Genomic DNA, 11,635 nt, shown 5'->3' with positions numbered 1-11,635 from the left:
TCCTGTCATTCATAATCACAGATTCTACTTTTTGGAAGTATGACCAACATATGAATTTTCACCGGAAAATGTTGTCTGAACAAGTAAGTAACATCCACTTTTGTTCTGACCAACTAATGTTAAGGGGAAAAAAGTATTGCAGTAAATCACGCTGATTAAATCTAACACTCGCTTATCATATCATGTCAAACTGTGCAAATTATACTTTGTTCTCAAATTGTTAATGTTAACAACATCAGCATTGCATGACTACATTTAATGCCCTCCCGATATTTATCCTTGTTTTTGCATGGGCCGTTTGCAGTCTTTTGCGTTTTACAACGGGTGAATCTCCAGTTGTCATTGAACCTTTCTGGATCCGCCATCAAATTGACAAGTTTAATTATATCAAGTGCTGCGAGAAAAGGCTATAAATCTCCACCTCCAACATCCTCACACGCAACATAGCCTACTAGCCAAGACTCCTTCTTTATATGTACAGATGTGACGTAATGACACAAAAACATGCTCGAATTTCCCGCGGAAATCCACCAGTACCACTGGAATTAAATACATTATTACAAGCTTACCATTTTGAATCAAGCTAAGGCAAGCAGAGAGTTTTGAACACTGGCTGGTTATGTACTTGCTCAAATTTATTTTGGAAGATTTTTAACCCAAAACATTTTTAACCCATCCATTCCATTATCATGTCCAACCATTATAAACTTTCATTTAATGGTACTAAAATCACATAATCTCACGTTTGTTAAAATATATAAATAGGAATTTTCATCTTTGTAAGAGATTTCAGTGTCACAGAGACTTGTGAGTGATGCAGTAGTGCTGGGCATCATGTGATCAGCTAACAGTCATGTGATCAGCTACAGCTCAATCACAGATCAACAGCACTCTTAAGCCGGGTGCACACTGCGATTTATCATAGTCCTTTACGATTGTTGCTTGACAGACTATACGAACATGATCCTTGCTGTAAGTCATATCACACTGTAAGATCTCAATTGTCATTAATGTTAGACTGTATGGCAGTCAAGACCCATTAAAAACAGATGCACACAAGAAAACTTGTCCGGAGTTTTACATCATCGATCAATGATACTTTTGGTTTTGGCATTACACGCGGGATTGAAATGGTGGCTTACATTAACTTTGGTCATAGCTTGTCTTGAAAAACAAAGACAATTTGACGGTCGTCTTAGGTCACACTGCGGAACTGTGTGTCAAATCTTCTGACACTGCCAGAATTTCGTCGGAGGTAAAATTTTATCACAACGGTCATAAAACAATCAAAGACTTCAAACTTTAGCTTAAGATCAGAGGAATCTTTAAGGATTTGCAAAATTTGCGAAAAGACGGCCAAATCGTTGCCAAAATCGCACAGTGTGCACCCGGCTTTACTCATGTGATATGGATTAAATACTGCAAACATGATGACTGTAAAAGATGAAAGCAGCTCGATCCAGACTTACAGGATAACTTTTACTGACAATTGACCGGTAAGATCCTCAGAGATTCAGGACACCAGAAGACTGGAAAGAGTGTGTCAGTGAAGGTGGTTGTGAATGTGTGTAGATGTGTGTTAGTTACAGGATCAGAGAATGACACCGTTCCTCTGTCATAGTCCAGATCAACTCTCACACGCTCAAGATCCTGTTCAATGGGAAAACCAAACCCAGTCAGACCATACAGATCATACTCCACACTCCAGACATCAGTGTTAAAGCAGTCCCATCCCTTCCTCTGGTTTGATGCTGTAGTTACTCCAAGTCTCCAGGTTGAACTCTCTTTAACCTCCACATCCCAGCTGTGTGTTCCTGAGTTAAAACCCTCTGAACCCAGAACACAAAGAAAGTCAAATCTCTCTGGATTATCAGGAAGCGGCTGTTCATCCCAGATTTCTCTCACACTGGTCAGATCATCAGACAGGACAAGACGTGGATGAGCAGTGTTTGGATCCAGAATCACAGGAGCTGATGAGACACAATCACTATCCTTTTATTCTGATGTTCATATAATGATCAAGAGTGAACCGAACACAGATTATTATGAATTATGACACTAACCCTATTGATCAAACACATCAGACATTTTCCTCTGATCAGTGTTTTTAGTTACTCACTAATTTTTATTATCAGTGTCAATATTATCAATGCCATCAGCGACAAACATTAAATGTGTGATTCAAACATTTGTGTCTCATCAAGAGAAACTGATTTTGGAAAAGTTGTAATCACAATCAGATCTGATCATGCTACCCAAGGGCTGTCATTCCACACTGCATGTGGGCCAGATCATCATTCCACATGTGCCAGATGTGGGCCGGATCTGGGACATCACAATGTTGGTATGTGGGTTACTATAAATTAAAATAATCTGGTACTTTTGTTTCATGAAAAACACATGCATGATTTCCAGTGTGTAACAGCACAGATCTTCTCCAGACTCACTGTTTTGGACGATGTCCTGCATCTTCTTCCAGACTCTGAACGGCAGGTTGCCCAAGTATCGTGACACATGAATCAAAGCTCCAGAAGCCATCTGTGGATCCGGCTGTGAGATCTGGACTCTGGAAGAACATTCAGGAGTCAGAACTGCAGTGGCTTTGGATCAGAACCAGAGAGACCAGAGACACCAGCAGATCACTCACCTTTTCATTGAGACTGGAAACTTCTGCAGAAAAAACACACCATTTATTATCAAGAACTCAATTAATCATCAATCAATCAATCAATGATGTGAAATCAGACCTTCAGAAAGCAGACGTCACTGGCTTTCATCATCTCCTCCATGTCTTTGATTGTGTGTGAAAGAGCTGAGATGTGTCTGTCCATCTTCTTCAGCTTCTCCTTCATCATCTGCTTCTTCTGCTCCTCTTCCTCCCTCAGTGCAGTGATTGTAGCTTCCTCTTCATCTCTGAGAAACTGATGAAGCTTCTCAAACTGCTGTTTAATCTGATGCTCTGTGTGCTCAGCTTGAGACTGAAATCAAATTATATTCACTTCAATCATCTCAAAGATCAGTGGTGAAATGTGGGTTAGTTAAAGGTGCTGTATGTATTTTTTTCACTCCACTAAAGCATAAAAATACTATAATATGTTTGCATATATAGAGGAAACATGCTACGTTCACATAATCGTTTCTCTGAAAAACACTTCTTCAGCCAGTTATTTTACTTTGAAATGTGCGTTTCCAGGCTGGAATGTTTGTTTTTGTTTTGGTCTGTGATGTTGCACGTTGCCAATTTGCCAATTTTCATTGTCCATTGCACTCATTCCTGTTGCGTGTGCTCAAACTGGCAACCCGTGTGAGCGCTGTCCAGGCTGAGGAGCAAGTGGCGGGAGAAACGATCTCGTCAACGCGAACATCCATCCATCCGAGACTACAATGCACTGCCTGATGCGATACTGTAGTAGACAGTTGCGTATTTATTTTCTCCCTGATATTATCGTATATTTTTTTTCTCCCTGATATTATTAAAGCTTATAAGTGAAGAAGTTCATAAAGTCATTACTGCTGTGCTGCTTGGAAACGTCTGGGCTTGAAGCTTTATTTTTCATTAGTTTAGCCACTGTTTCAAATAAATACCTAGGGTTTTGTTTATTTTCTTCTAATAGGGTTGAAAAATAAGCAGATCTAGCAGCTTTTAAGGCCTCTCTGTATGCAATCGAGCTCTCTTTCCATGAAATGCGAAATACCTCTAGTTTTGTTTTCTTCCAGTTGCGCTCCATTTTTCTGGCTGCTCTCTTAAGGGCCAGAGTGTGCTCGTTGTACTAACAGACAGTTAGTACTGTCTTAAGTACTGTCTTAAGCTTAAAGAAAATAGTCCAACATGGTACAACGAGCACACTGTCTGACAGTTGTGTGCCCCTTTTGCTAACGGATTTTGTATTTCGGAGCGAAGCACGTGACACACGCTGCTTCTCACCGAAGTCTCGATGACCACCTGAAACTTTGGGGGTCTGCGAGCAAATTGGAGTGAGTAGCCTTGCTTTATCGTGTTCATAACCCAACTCAACACACCGGGGATGGCTTGCCAGGCCAGGCTTGTGTGGCTAGGGTTTGACACATGTTTTGGGACGGGCCGCCTAACGGAGGGGGACCTGATACCCTTATATTGTGATTTGTGCACATACTGAGTGTTGGGCTGACTGTAAAGGCTTTCGCCTGGGGCAAAGTCTGTGAAACAACTGGGAGGGGGCCACCTAGTGAAGGGGGACCATGAACCTTTGTGTTGTGTGTTTGAAACATACTCTGGGTCGCCGTGAAAACGGCGTTTGTTTGTATAGGCGGGTGCAGTGCAGAGGGCCTGTTTACAATAATAAAATCTCCAGCGGCCTCACCTGAACAGGGAGCTGCAAGAAGTTTCATGGGCCTTTTGAGGGTGGTCCGGCTAGCGCAAGACACAAGCCCTATCTTTTCACTCCCGAAGCTAGGAAGTCGTCGGAGGCCTGGCGCTGGGGCAGCAGGTAGTGCTTAACTGGTCACGAGTGGAGGCGGGTATCAGCCGCAGGGCGGGGCTAAGAGACCTGCTTAGCCGGTTTCGCTGGCTGAGGAGAAGGCGGCACGGTCTTGGGCCTGCTCGACACAGAGCTGGCGTGCTTGGGCAGGAAGTGTCGCATAGCTTGGGATGACTTCTGCACTTCGGTGTACCTCTCAAAGAACCCTTTCATCGCCGGGCCGAAGAGGCCAGAGCTGGAGACAGGGGGCATCGAGGAACATGGTTCTGTCCGCGTCCTTGATCTCAGTGAGTGTCAGCCAGAGATGGCGCTCGAGCACGACTAAGTTAACCATGCTCCTCCCTATGGCCTGCGCTGTAGCCTTGGTAGGTCCATGGCGCATCGCAGATCCCGGAAGGCTTCAGGGTCCAGGCCAGCCTCATCCATGGATTGGAGGAGTTTGGCCTGGTAGACCTGCAACACCGCCATTGTGTTGATGGCCAGCATCGCTAACATCCATGCTCTCGGGCTGCCGTTGGCTGCGGTGCTTATTTTTCCTCGGCAGAAGTAGGGCAGGAAAAGGAAGAGCAGGAGAAGCGGCGTCACCATCTTGTGAGAGAGCTAGCCGCGTCCGTAGAACAGAAACAGGCATGCTTTTGCAGACCGAGCAGCCACCGGCAGAAAGTGCAGCTTGAGCATGGGCGGGTCCCAGGCATGAGATTCACTCCGTGTGCCCTTCGGCCTCATGCAGAAGGGATCCGCATGTGGCGCAAGAAGAGCGAGGCATTTGAAACAATCCTTGCGCTCCTAAAGCAAACAATAGCAATAAATGCAAATGATATGCGTTGGTCGCCGGATAGCGACAGCAGAGCGGTGACAGGGGAAAGACGACTTCAGTTGTTGTAGGCGTAGTCCACTGTAGAACTGCACGCTCTAAACGTGTGATGCTTGATTCAACTCAGACTCAGAGACGTGAAGTGTTGTTGCTTCAGTCGATGTAACCTGCTAAAATTGCTATTTCGGGGACTAATATAGGCTAAGCCACGCCCCCTCGCCATTGGATGTGCAGTTGCCGCAGCACAGCCAATGAGTGAGCCAGACACTCACTGTGCTAGCTGTGCAACTGCAAATGCGTTTTACATTTTAGGCTTCAGAATTTGAGGAAAAGGAGTTTCCCCACTGCGTATAGCTACGTAATACAAAGTGACCGTTCTCGAAAGGGAACTCTCTCCCGCTCAAAGTTTTCTGAGTGTTATTGGTCAGTTCACCCAAAAAAGGTGTGGACTAAGCTTTCCTTAAATGACAATGACGGTGGCTCATCAACTCCGAGTTTTGTTTTGTGTCTTACCTCTGTTTCTTAGCTTTTTGTCTTAGTCTTATCTCCGGCTTCTTGCCTTGTTTTAGTCTCGTGCTCATTCATTTCTGTCTCCGAGTGAAATGGACTTAACCTGAATTTCTGGCAACTTTGCTTACAAGAAAACCATTTAAACTTCCCGCGAACGACACGCGCTCCGGAAGAACCGAGAGAACACTTCAAACTCAGGACCCAGCGAGGATCATCACACACGCACACGCATTCTTGCTCAGCACCAAAGATCCATGCAAGTATTATTTCTATCGAGATTTAAATGCGTTTAAGATTGTCTGTCCCTTAAGTGTCACCGGCCCACCGGTGGGCCCAAAATCATTACATATTTAAAACAGTAATATCCTATAATAAACATAAATTAATCTTGACAAACTATATATCATTTGAAAGCTTACAAACTCTAGTTTTCATATTTGGTGAATGATTTCCAAAATAAATTAGAGAGGAGCTGTAATTTATCAATTTGCAACAAGAATATTTTCATATTCCTAAGGCGTGTTCAGACCTTTATTTTGAAATAGTAATGAACATGAAAAATCATGAAAGAATGGATGAAACCTCAGTTTGTTTTCATGCCAAGAGTTCAAAAGATATCATCCATTCAATTATTTTAGAAAAAAATATATTAATATGTTTTTAATAACGCATATGGAAATGAAGGCGCCCTTATATGGGCAGTAATGGAGTCTGGTTGTCACCTAGTGAAAATGTTTGGTACTGCGCCCAAACAAAATCTCACTGAAAGCTCATTTTTTGAGATATCAACCTAAAATTTGAAACACAACTTAGTCAGATTTTTGGCTTTGATTTTCTAGCAGTTTTAGAGTCGGCCAGGTTTTAAAAATATATATTTTATATAAAATATGAATAATTAATTTTTTTACATTGTACATTTTCATAAACACAAACTTATATAACTTTTTTTTGTTTCACTTTCTTAATTTATTTCACTTCGACAAAAATCTGCCAAATGTCTTCTTTAAAACAAGACCAATTTTATGTCTATACTCCAAAGCATTCTTTAATTACAACCATTTAAAGTCGAAATGTGCATTTTCATGTATATTTAAAAAAAGGGGGGTGACACTTAAAGGGTTAATGTTGATTTGATTCTTTGCTGGCTCTCAAAGGTTAACTGTTTGTGATATTTTGCCATTCTGTGATCTGCTCTCTCTTTCTTTATTTACTTTCGTTATTCTGTTTATAAATATTCTTTGTTTAAATGTAGTCGTATGTTTTCATAGTTTCATTTATTAAAATACATTATACTCTTGATTGTCTCTGTCTGCTGCTCACCTAACAAAGTCTCTTAAATGTGTGATCGTTAGCTACAAGCTTTAAATTGTTGAGTAATTTAGTTAGTAATCTTAAAGAACAGGAAAGTTATTCTTCATTACCAGAAGAATATCCTTTCTTGAGAGTTTATGAGAAAAAATAATCCTCCTTAAGAAGTTAATAAGAAGATCGTACGGTCGGTTCGGTGGATGAACGGATTATGTTATGTGAAATTAATTATGTTAAAGGTTATTCTGAAATTTGATCTAGCCTATCTGTATATTCATAATTGATTATAATTCGTTGTAATTAATTATCTATATATAGAGATACAAATACATGGGCTATGTATTCCCTTTTTGGGCGATTTAAAATATGTATGCAATACTTGATCATAACCATGATTAATTATTAATTATATATATATATTCCCTTTATTTGAGCTAATACATCTGAGATGTCATCACTCTGCTATAGAATTTGAATGGCATCAACATTTATTCCATGTGATAATATTAGATCTAGAGTATGATTATGACAATGAGTAGGTCCTGACACGTGTTGTCTAACTCCAATAGTGTTAAGAATTTAAATCAGAAGTCTTTAAATGCCAATCCCAATGTATCTTTTTCATTATCTACATACATATTAAAATCACCAACAATTAGGACTTTATCTGCAGCCAGTACTAACTCTGATAGAAAGTCAACAAATTCTTTGATAAAGTCTGTATGGTGCCCTGATGGCCTGTATACAGTAGCCAGCACAAATCTCAAAAGTGATTTATCATTCACACTAGATATTGTTACATTAAGCACCAACACTTCAAAAGAATTATTTGAAACTGAATTATATTTGAAACTAGACTTCTTAGTAAGGCATAATTTTGTTAAATAAGAGTCTTTCTATAGCACTGAAATGTGTTGTTTTGCACTGAAAAAGTTGCTGAGCTCGTTGCCGCTGCTATGGTGCGGATACAGCTGTTCTCTTGGGGCTCGCGCACTTGCTTCACAGGGACACGCGGTTCAGTCTATCGCTTAACGCCATTGTTGAGACTCTCTATTCGTTCCGGTGAAATCACAAAACAAAATTCACACAAACGTGCCTCTTTTTGATATACAACCCCTGATGAACAGATTAATTTAGTGCAGATTTGAACCCAGAATCTCTGACACGCTTAGCAAAAGTTCTTCCACTAGAACATTAAAGTACTTTTTACACAAGTAAATTTTGCGGATCTATGCATTTATTCTCGTGAAAATTTTCGGCACTAACAATACATATTAGTAGATCTCATTAAACGACAACTTAAACCCAATGTACTATTGAAATTGATTTCTGGACATCATAATTTTTTTGTTGTTTTTTCTCCAAAACAAAACAAATTTATTTATTTCCCCCAAGGGGGCTTGTGTGTATAATATATATATATATAATTTAGCATTGTATTAGCAACCTTAAATTTGTATATATGTCAAAAGAATCAATCCTTACCTTCATGTATTGAACGGTTTTCTCAAACTTTTTTTTTATGTTTTCATTTTGTTCAAGTTTCTCTTGTAAGGACTTCAGTGCTGTATTGAGCTCCTCCTAGAATTTAAAGAGAAAATCTATGACACCAGAGATTTATGTAATATGATTTTATATGTAATACATAAGCTTAAACAAGTGTTTATCCTCATCTGTAAATCCGTTTTACCTTATATGATGAAACCACAAAAACACGACAATCATAAATTCAGACCCATCGGTGAAGTGAAGTAAAACACACTAAACACACAGGCTGTTTGTCCTCCAGACAGAAGAGTTTGAGTTTCTCACTGTGTAAACTGCAGATCTCCTCAGATCCTGATGAACGCCTCTCATTTCTCTTCTTCAGGAACGACTCACACAAGTTTTTTAATGCAAGATTGATTGAAGGCTTATGTCTTGACAATTTCCTGCAGACAGGACACTCCTGAGTTTTCTTGGTTCTCCAGAACTGTTGAAGACACTCTTTACAGAAACTGTGACTACATGGCAGAAGAACAGGAGCCTTGAAGATTTCACGACATACAGGACAAGAAAGCTCTTCTGCAGATACATTTAGTGAAGCCATTTTCTCTGTTTGAGCTCCAGCAATCTGAACTTTACTTTCACTTTTTTGAATTAAGGTTTCAAAAATTAATTACCAGAAGAATCACAAAGATTTGCTGTCTGTTCAGAAACAAACTTCTCAAAATCTTCATTGAACGTGCTTCTATTAATTCTTCATTGATAGCTGATTCTTTTTTGCTTTTGTCGAGAGAGAAGAGAGTCAGTATGAAAAAGCAAAGCTCTCTTCCTTGGATGTGTTGTAAGAGGGTGGAGTTTCTGATCACCTTTGGGTGTGTTTAAACAGGTCAGACAGGAACATCAGGGTTTCTTCAGGTTAAAGGTACACAATAGCTGTGTCCCAATGTGAAGGCTGCAAACTTCGAAGGCCGCGGACTTTGAAGAATGCAGCCAAATGCATGAATCACTGTTTCAAGATCAGTGGCAGACAAAAAAGTTTTCATTTTTACAATAAGTCAAGTCAAGTCAACTTTATTTATATAGCGCTTTTCACAATACAGATTGTATCAAAGCAGCTTCACAGTATTAAATAAAATAGTACATCAGTGTTTGTTTCTAGTGTAAAACGTCCACGTTTGGTAATGCTGATCAATAGTATTGTTGATTGATTAATTAAATTAAGTATCCCCAACTGAGCAAGCCAAAGGCAACAGTGGCAAGCAATAGTCCTTAACTGAAAGAAAATGTTTTACCACACACTTTATCAGATCAGTGAATGTTATGGATGAGTCAAAAATTACACCTAAATTCCTTATCTTGGACCGCACATTCATTGACCATAGACCCAAAACAAATGATTAGCTGGTTCAGGTGTGTTTGATTAGGGTTGAAGGAGCTAAACTCTGCACCCAGGAGTCAGGACCGACATTACACATCCTTGTTATTGATTAAATATGATTTTAAATATGAAAGTAAAACGGCCAGTAGGTGGTGGTGGCTGCTTGGAGAAGATCGACGTTCGCGGTGCCAGGTCCAGTGCATTAGAGGTGAATGATGGATCATCAGACAGGCATAACTGTAACAGGTCGTTGTTAGGATGACGAATTTAACTATACCATATTGCCAGGTATACGTATACCGGCAACAGTTTGAGTTGCAGGCACACATGCAGTTTAAAGGTGTCCTGTTGATGGTCGTCTTCCCCTGTATAACAAGTAAGCATCAGTAGCCACGAGTCGCATTGGTGTGACGTCAACTCCCCTCTTCGATTGATTGGCTAGAGGAGTATCTGTCAATCTAGAACTAGTGGACCAATGGTGACGCTTAAGCCCGCCCTAATTTACATGAAACTCGAACTGCAACATTTGGAAGAGCAAGCGCAGAACATAGAAAGAAGAGCGAAGAGAAAAACATCACAAGCGTACAAAAGAGTAAAATATGAGCAGAAAATGCAAGAAAGCACAAAGTACACAGTAATAAAACCATACTTTTTAACAAAGCATGACCATAAGTTTAAGTTTTGTGCAAAATAACTTTTAATGTGTTTAAAGTTTTTATTCATGCTTGTTATTTCTTTATTCACGCTTATTATATTTTGATCCGTGACCACGTTGTTTGCTATTCTGATCATTTTGCATTATTTTTTTTCAGTTTGTGCAATATATTTTTACATGTGTTTTTAAATTTTTGATTCACGCTTATTATTTTTTTATACGTGACCGCTATATATTTGGCGGGAATTTGATCCCATAGACTACATTCTAAAAATTAATACATTTTAATGAACTAACATATGCGTTGCATTTACAATTCTGTGAAAACAGGGGGTGCTGCAGCACCCCCAGCACCCCCACTTCCCGCGTCCCTGTGCCTAACTGATGTCTTTTCAGTTAAAAAGAAACACAGCGATTCTTAAAATCGGGCGTAGACAGAGATTATGTGTTAACGTTACACCACTAAGATATATTGGAATGAGAATAATACGCGCGCGCTGGTATTCAGCGATATCATGTTTCGTTTTGAATTTGAGGTGGTAGAACGGATTAGTCGTGTGTTAACTTACCGAACTGTCACTCCACACACTCTGTCTATAGTTTGCTGCTGATTGTCGGACGTCTTAAATCCGAACCAAGTCCAAATAATGGATGTTGCATGATCTTTTTCCCCAGCTTTCACTTTCAGCCGTGTTTACTTAAGATGACGACGAATATGCGTTGCAGCCGCGGGTTTACCTCGCGGCCGCGGGTAGATTGCGTCATCATAGCTTGTGAATCTCCCAACCCAACTTGGGGAATAGATTAACGGCGATATTTTTTTTTTATCGCGCGATAAGAGTCTCGCGTTAACGCCGATAACGGCCCACCACTAGTATTTATATTTACCTCACACAGCAAAATCCCCAGTGCTAAATTAACACTGTTCAGTGTTTATATGGGAACCACCAACAGGGTGTTAAAAGTAACACTGAAGCAGTGCTAGAGTTAATGAGATAATTAAGTGATTAATTGAGTGATAATTGTAT

The 11,635-nt window shown here is 40.0% G+C and overlaps 1 pseudogene across 1 annotated transcript; it reads right to left on the bottom strand.

Annotated features, from left to right (window-relative positions):
• Positions 1 to 1,479: 1,479 nt before the first annotated feature.
• Positions 1,480 to 9,178, bottom strand: LOC308695523 (nuclear factor 7, brain-like; annotated as a pseudogene). The gene is made up of 6 exons: positions 8,780 to 9,178; positions 8,575 to 8,670; positions 2,748 to 2,978; positions 2,648 to 2,670; positions 2,448 to 2,566; positions 1,480 to 1,970 (listed from the first exon to the last, which is right to left on the bottom strand). The product of its transcript is annotated as a nuclear factor 7, brain-like (transcript).
• Positions 9,179 to 11,635: the final 2,457 nt, after the last annotated feature.

Source organism: Scardinius erythrophthalmus, assembly GCF_964197995.2.
Source record: "Scardinius erythrophthalmus genome assembly, chromosome: 1".
Classification (NCBI taxonomy): Eukaryota; Metazoa; Chordata; class Actinopteri; order Cypriniformes; family Leuciscidae; genus Scardinius; species Scardinius erythrophthalmus.
This window is presented reverse-complemented; position numbering and strand designations above follow the sequence as displayed.